Raw genomic sequence first — 8,985 nt, 5'->3', positions numbered from 1 at the left:
TAATCAGTATTTTATCCACGGCACACATCCTGTGACTTTGTACCTGGCTCTCTGAGTTCATTATCCCATGCATTCCCCATCAGTTTTGGACACAATGGTACCTGTGTTTTGCTCAAGGGAGGGTGGATTATTGATTTTACTTAGTTCCTTTGTTCTAACATTTAACCCCCAACATTTTTGTGGTTGGAAAGACTTCTAGTATAATATTTAAAGCTCTCCTGTATAAATATTTACAGGAAAAATTCTGTTTAGAGCTGCTTTGGTAAGATCCAGATTAGTCGTATATTTGTTGATGTTTTAATATTAATAGGCTGCTACAAAACTTTTAAAATACACACGACTCCTCCTAGTGCAGGGACACTGCTCTCTGCACATGGTTCCTGGAATTTCCCAATGCTCACCTTCTAAAGGAAGCCAGACAAGCAAGTTAGCAGAGTGTACCTGCCACCAGAACAAATGGCACCCACAGCAGAGTAGAGCAGAGAATCCAGGCTCATTGAACATTGTAGCTTTGATGTTCAGAGTCATGACACAGAACTTCCTGAGACGATCCCAAGTTCATTTTTACCATAGGTGAGTGTGCATTCAGTGGGCACTTTAAATGGATGAAGGCATGAATGGATTACAGCATGTACAATGGAAAACAGTTGAAATACTTTAAAATATATTTTTGCTAAAGTTATCATTATTAGCATCTGGAAGACCCTCCCCTAAATAAAGAAGTAACTCCTAAATAAAGAAATAAGAGAAAGGTGAAAAAACAAAAATCTATTCCCATAAGACTTTTCCAAACTAACCATACCAAGTACAAAATCAGAATATTAAAAACAAGTGTTTAAACCAAAAAAGAGTAAAATTTCACATACCCACCTGGCCCCTTCTGTCAGCACCACACATGAAGTGAAATGACATCACATGGTATAGATCTTTCCTCCCCAGTCCAAGTACAAGTTTTCTGAGAGTAAGGGGCACTTCATTGGCATCTCCAGTTTTTAACTTGGTATACAGCACACCGACACTCAAGAAAAACTTGCACTGTAGGACTGAAATGCCATGTGAGTTTTTCTTTTTTCCTCACCTTCCATGGTAATACCTAATTAACTTCCCAGTCTTCTGCTACAATACTGATTAACTTATAGGTTAATCTGCTGTGCCAAAGACTATGGTGATTAGAAGGACTGTTAATTACCAGGGACCTGGGAAAGCTCCCAGGAGTGCTTCCCACCCTCTGAAGCTGGTGTACTGCTAAGCAGAAAGGAGCAAGTGGTAATGTCCTTCCTAGTGGAGAGAGAGCAACCACTAGGTGAAGGTGTTATGAGCAGCAGCCATGATCAATGAAAGGCAGAGACAGACGCTGGACACAGATGAGAGGGATATTTTACCATAGGTTACAGAATTGGAATTTTGTTTAAACTGCAATTAGTTGTCACAGAAAGTTTTAAGAAAAAAATGTGGTGTGATCTAGACATTAGCAGATTCACTATTAGCATATTCAATGATAGATTTGAAGGCCAAACGCAGAATTCAAAAAGGTCTGTTAAGAAACTATTGCAGAAAATGGTGGAGGAGTGAGGGGACGCTGTGCTTTCAGACTCCCGAGACCCGTCTGAAGTTTGGGCTAATTGCAGACAGAACATCTCAGTGAGCAGCTGGACACTGGCAGGAATCGAGCCATGGCACTGCTGGATTAGAGAAAAACCATCTGGGAACAACCTGCTTAGTGAGGATAGTGGAGGAAAAGGGGAGGAAACGGGATTCCTGACTGGGGCGGCTGCCCGAGCTGCGGCTGGAAGTACACAAAGGCTTTTTGGCGACCACAGGCTTCCCCAGAGAGGAGTTGGGAGGAGAGCGGATCTCTGCCCGCTGGCAGAGATGGGACTCAACCAAGTGGCATTGGTGCGGAAGGACAGGAGACAGCGTGCTTCCGGGCAAATGAAAACATAATTCTCCTTTATATTTTTCTCTAGTGGACTGCGGAGAGGGGTGGAAAGTTTGGGGGTGGTAGGCCGTTCTTGAGGAGCGCAGGCACAGAGGCATGCTCATCCACTCCCCAACCCTACCCTTGGGTCGCGGGGGCGCGCATAGGGAAGTGCTCTCACTCACTGGCCCAGGTGCGTGGGGCAGTGAGTCCAGGCATCCCTCGGACACTCCTCAACGGACATAAGATCAGTGCGCCAACGGACACAGGGAGGGCCCACTGAACACGCAGAAGACCGTGCGCAGACACCCCTAGCCAGCTCCCGTGGGCGCCGGGCCCCAGGCCGGAAAGAAGACCACTAGCGCAGGCTCTGTTCGTGCCCGCCCAGACTGGTGAGGGAAGGCAGGCAGCTGTGGCACGGGAACAGCAGGCATCAGCGACTCACAGACGCTCACTTCCACTGTGCACAAGTGTCCACGGCCCCGCCCTAAGAGGCAAGAGACCAACTTCCGGAGCTCGGCTCAGTGGGACTAAGGGCACGGGCACAAGAGCGCGAAAACACCTCAGCCCGGGGACAATAGGCGCCAATCGCTGGGCAAGCTCTTGGGCCGCCCCATGCGTGCAGGGGCTCGCGCAAGGACACCTCAGCTGGCTCCAGCGGGCGGCAAGGGAGCTTGCTGTGCTGGCCACCGCGGGCGCACACCAGTGCTGCAAGAAACAAGAACCTCTGAACCGCCACATTAGACCAGCTGGGGAACGCAGAAAAAGAAGACAACACACCAAGGCTGAACGGAGTAAAAACAATCTTTTTTTTTATTTCCTTTTTCTTTTTTCCCTTCCTTAAAAAAAAGGGAAAGGAAGGAGAGGAGAGGAGGGGAGGGAGAAGAAAGGAAGAAGGAGGGAAAAAAAAAACAAAAACCACTATATCTCTAATGTGTTCTATATAATCTTTCCTTTTCATCCTTTCTTTTTAATCGTTGTTTATTTGTTTGTGTGTCTAGTTTAGCCCTCCTTTCACTCTAAATTGATAGAATATAATTACTATATAAATCCAATACAATACAATCCTACTTTCTTACTACATTCTGCATTCTTCCATCCTTTTCTTCTATTTTTATTAACATATAATGTAAATATTACCTACTGGCTTGCATAGTCTCAACTATTGTTAATCTATCATCCCCTCTATCAAAAATCTCATTTTTTCTCCCTAAAAACAACTCTTATCTATTTTTCTTATAGTGTAAAAGCTCTAATGTCTTTATATTTATATTAATACTGGCTTGTTGGCTGACGATAGCGGGATAGAGGGTAGGGGATATTTTTGAGGGTATGGGTCTCCTGCCTGGGCTGTGTGTTTATGTTTTTAACAGCATCTCCACAAAAGAACTCAAGACTAAGCAGATAGAGTGACTCTCAATCAACTAGCCAGAAGGAAGATCCTACCAAAGAACATTTGAAATATAACAAGACAGCATAAACAAACGACATAAAGGATAAACCAAACACTTCAGGCTCACGAGATCAAAGAGACTGCACCACTGAAACACCCAGATCTCCTATAAAGAATCTCACACCACAAAGGTGTGAAGTGAAAGCAGACCATCCCCCCCCCCAAATAAAAACAAACAAGAAGAATCCAACATGGCAAGATGCAAAAATAACCCCTCAATGAAAAGAAAAGAGGAATCCTCAGAAAGAGAGGTAGATGGAATAGACATAGCCCAAATGTCAGACATAGAATTCAAAACAATGGTGGTAAAGAAGCTCAATATACTCGACAACCTTAAAAACAACTATGACAACCTCCAAGGAAGTTACCAGCAGCTCCAAGAAAATTACAAGGAAGTTGCAGAGAACTACACCAACATAAAAAAAGACATAGAAACTATTAACAAGAACCAGGAAGAAATGAAGAATTCAATCTCTGAACTGAAAAACACAGTAGAATCAGTCAAAGGCAGACTAAACGAAGCAGAGGATCGGATTAGTGAGTTAGAAGGTAATGTAGAGAAAAACTCCCAGACAATACAGCAAAATGAAAAAAGATTGAAAAAATATGAACAAGATGTAAGGGAATTACAGGATAGCACGATAAGAAATAATATCAGGATCATCGGAATTAGAGAGGGAGAAGAAAAGGACCATGGAATTGAAAAACAGATAGGAGAAATAGTGACAGAAAATTTTCCGAACCTGATGAGAGAAAAAGTTATACAAGTTCAGGAAGCACAGAGGAACCCCCAAAAACCCACTCCAAGGCACATCATAATTAAAATGGCAACATTTCAAGACAAAGAGAGAATCCTAAAAGCAGCAAGAGAAAAACAGCAAATAACATACAAGGGAGCTCCAATAAGGCTATCAACTGATTTCTCAACAGAAACATTACAAGCCAGAAGGGAATGGTCAAAAATATTTCAAGCAATGAAAAATAAAGGCCTACAACCAAGAATACTCTACCTAGCAAGGCTCTCGTTCAAAATAGAAGGTGAAATAAGGAGTTTCCCAGACAAAGGAAGACTAAAAGAATACATCTCCACCAAACCAGCATTGCAAGAGATGCTAAAGGGAGTGTTCTAAGAAAAAAGAAGGAAAAAAAAAAAAAAGAGGAGAGGAACAGAGGTACAAAGGGAAATGAATAAATACACGTCAATAATAACCTTAAATGTAAATGGATTAAATGCTCCAATTAAAAGACATAGGGTAATGGACTGGATAAGAAAACAGGACCCATAATTGAAAAACCAAAATAAAATAAAAAAAAAGAAAACAGGACCCACATATTTGCTGTCTACAAGAAACACACCTCAAAACAAAAGATTTACACAGACTGAAATTAAAGGGATATAAAAAAATACTCCAAGCAAATGGACCTGAAAAAAAAGCAGGGGTAGCAGTCCTCATATCAGACAAAATGGATTTCAAAGCAATGACAATAAAAAGAGACAAAGAAAGACATTTCATAATACTTAAAGGAACAATCCATCAAGAAGATATGACATTGATAAACATATATGTACCCAACATAGGAGCACCCAAATACATAAAGCAAATACTAGAAGACCACAAGAAGGATATCAACAACAACACACTCATAGTAGGAGACTTCAACACTCCATTATCAACAATAGACAGATCATCAAAGCAAAGAAACACCAAGGATATACAGGCATTGAACAACACACTAAACCACATGGACTTAACTGATATATATAGAAGTTTTCACCCCAAAGAAGCAAAATATACATTCTTTTCAAATGCACATGGGACATTTTCAAAGATAGACCACATGATAGGACACAAAACAAGCCTCAACAAATTCAAGAAAATTGAAATCATATCAAGCATCTTTTCAGACCACAATGCCTTGAAACTAGAAATCAACCTCAGAGAAAAAAATCAAAGACACCCAAACTCATGGAGAATGAATAACACACTATTAAATAACGAATGGGTTAACAATGACATCAAAGAAGAAATCAAGAAATTTCTAGAAACTAATGATAATGAGCACACAACAGCCCAAAACCTGTGGAACACAGCAAAAGCAGTCCTGAGAGGGAAGTTCATAGCAATACAGGCATATCTGAAAAGGATAGAAGAATCTCAAATAAAAAACCTAACCATAAAGCTACAAGAACTAGAAAACAACAAGAAACAAAGCCTAGGGCAAGAAGAAGGAAGGAAATCATCAAGATCAGAGCAGAGCTAAATGACATAGAGACTAAACAAACAATACAAAATATCAACAAAACTAGGAGCTGGTTCTTCGAAAAAATAAACAAAATTGACAAGCCTCTAGCCAGTCTAATCAAGAAAAAAAGAAGACCCAAATAAACAAAATCAGAAATGAAAGAGGAGAAATCACGACTGATACCACAGAAATACAAATGATAGTTACAAATTACTACAGACAACTATATGGCAAGAAATTTGACAATCTAGAAGAAATGGACAATTTCTAGAAACATACAACCTTCCAAAACTGAATCAAGAAGAAGTGGAAAGTCTCAACAGACCAATAACAAAGAAGGAAATTGAAACAGTAATCCAAAATCTCCCTGCACACAAAAGCCCTGGACTGGTTGGCTTCACGGGCAAATTTTACAAAACATTTAGGGAAGAACTAACTCCTATCCTCCTCAAACTATTCCGAAAAATCCAAGAAGAGGGGAAAGTCCCAAACTCTTTCTATGAAGCCAGTATTATCCTAATCTCAAAACCAGGTCAAGACACAACAAAGAAAGAAAACTACAGGCCAATATCATTGATGAACATAGATGCTAAAATCCTCAATAAAATATTGGCAAACAGGATCCAGCAATATATCAAAAAGATCATACATCATGATCAAGTGGGATTCCTCCTAAGGATGCAAGGATAGTTTAATATTTGCAAATCAATAAATATAATACATCACCTAAACAAAATGAAAGACAAAAATTACATGATCATATCAATAGATGCAGAAAAAGCATTTGATAAAGTACAACACCCATTTATGATGAAAACACTCAGCAAAATGGGAATACAGGGAGCATACCTTAACATAATCAAGACTATATATGAGAAGCCTGAGGCCAACATCATACTCAATGGACAAAAACTAAAAGCATTCCCCCTGAATTCAGGAACTAGACAAGGTTGTCCACTCTCTCCACTCCTATTCAACATAGTGTTGGAAGTCCTAGCCACAGCAATCAGACAAGAAAAAGAAATAAAAGGCATCCAAATTGGGAAAGAAGAAGTAAAACTATCATTATATGCAGATGACATGATAGTATACATAGAAAATCCTATAAACTCCACTAAAAGACTACTCGATATAATAAGTGAATTTGGCAAAACAGCAGGGTACGAAATAAATATACAGAAATCTATGGCATTTCTGTACACCAACAATAAAATATCACAGACAGAGACAAAAAAGAAAATACCATTTACTATAGCAACAAGAAATATAAAGTACCTAGGAATAAACTTAACCAAAGAGATAAAAGACCTGTACTCTGAAAATTACGCAACATTGAAGAAAGAAATCAAGGAAGATACAAATAAGTGAAAGCAAATAACATGTCCTTGGATGGGAAGAATCAACCTCATCAAAATGGCCATACTACCCAAAGCAATTTACAGATTCAATGCAATCCCTATTAAAATACCACTGACATATTTCACTGACCTAGAACAAATACTCCATAAATTCATATGGAACCAAAAAAGACCCCGAATAGCAAAAGCAATCTTGAGACAGAACACAGCAGGAGGAATCACAACACCAGATATCAAACAATACTACAAAGCCACTGTGATCAAAACAGTCTGGTACTGGCATAAGAACAGACATATAGATCAGTCAAACAGAATAGAGAGCCCAGAAATAAACCCAGGCCTCTATGGTCACCTAATATTTGATAAAGGAAGAAGGAACATAAAATGCAGTGAGAAGAGCCTCTTTAACAAATGGTGTTGGGAGAACTGGACAGGGACGTGCAAAAAAAATGAAACTAGACCACCAACTTACACCACACAGGAGAATAAACTCAAGATGGATCAAAGACTTAAATGTATGCCACGACACCATAAAAGTCCTAGAGGAAAACATAGGCAAGAAAATTTCAGATATCTCACGTTACAATTTCTTCACGGATACATCCCCTAAAGCAAGAGAAATAAAGGAAAAAATAAATAAATGGGATTACATCAAACTAAAGAGTTTCTGCTCAGCAAAAGGAAACATCAGCAAGATGAAAAGGAAACCAACCATATGGGAAAACATATTTGCCAATGACATCACAGACAGGGAACTGATTTCCAAAATACATAAAGAGCTAATACGACTCAACATCAAGAAACAAACAACCCAATTAAAAAATGGGCAAAGGACCTGAAAAACACTTCTCTGAAGAGGACATACAGAAGGTCCATAGACACATGAAAAAATGCTCAACATCATTAGCCATTAGGGAGATGCAAATAAAAACCACAATGAGATACCATTTTACACCAGTCAGAATGGCCATCATCAACAAATCAAGAAACAACAAGTGCTAGCGAGGAAGTGGAGAAACGGGAACCCTACTGCACTGTTGGTGAGAATGCAGACTGGTACGGCCACTATGGAAAACAGTATGGAATTACCTCAAAAAATTAAAAATGGAACTGCCTTTTGAACCAGCGATTCCACTACTAGGATTATACCCGAAGAATCTTGAAATACCAATTCAAAAGAACTTATGCACCCCTATGTTCATTGCAGCACTGTTTACAATAGCTAAGTGCTGGAAACAACCTAAGTGCCCATCTGTGGATGAGTGGATCAAAAAACTGTGGTACACTTACACAATGGAATACTATGTAGCGGAGAGAAAGAAGGGACTCTTGCCATTTGCAACAACGTGGATGGAACTAGAGAGAATTATGCTTAGTGAAATAAGTCAGGCAAAGAAAGAAAAATACCATATGATATCACCTAATACAGGAAACTAAAGAACAACACAAACAAAAGAACTAAATGGAACAAACAGCAGAATAGCAGTCAATGGGGGGGAGTGGGGAGGGAGAGAAGGGGGATAAGTAAGGGATGGTTTTAGTCAAGGAACGTGTATAAATGATTCATGGAGACAGACAGCGGGGAGGGATATGGTTGTGGGAGGAGGGGTGGGCTGTGTGGGGGAGAGAAATGGGGGCAAAATGGGACAACTGTAATTTAAAAACCAAAAAAAAAAAAAAAAGAAAAGAAAACTATTGCAATAGTTGAGAGAAAACATATTAAAAGTCTAAACTAGGACAGTGGAAAGAGGGTTAGGAAGTTCAAGAAGTTCCAGAAATAAGTTTACATCATTTCGTAAATGTTTGGGAGAAGCTGAAACTGACTCTCAAATGTGAAGTCTGAGCTACTGGGAGAATGCAATGTACAAAGTGCACAGGTAATGGGGATGGAGTAGGATCTGTGTGCTTGGAAGGGGCATTGGTACCTGAAGCAGGCAGCTGGGAACCACGGTCTGATATATGGAAAGAAGTCAGGCCAGATAAAAATTTTGAATCCAGAGGAAATAAATGGA

This window comes from Furipterus horrens, unplaced genomic scaffold (assembly GCF_987537825.1).
Source record: "Furipterus horrens unplaced genomic scaffold, mFurHor1.1.pri manual_scaffold_8, whole genome shotgun sequence".
Taxonomy (NCBI): Eukaryota; Metazoa; Chordata; class Mammalia; order Chiroptera; family Furipteridae; genus Furipterus; species Furipterus horrens.
Note: the sequence above shows the minus strand (reverse complement) of the source record.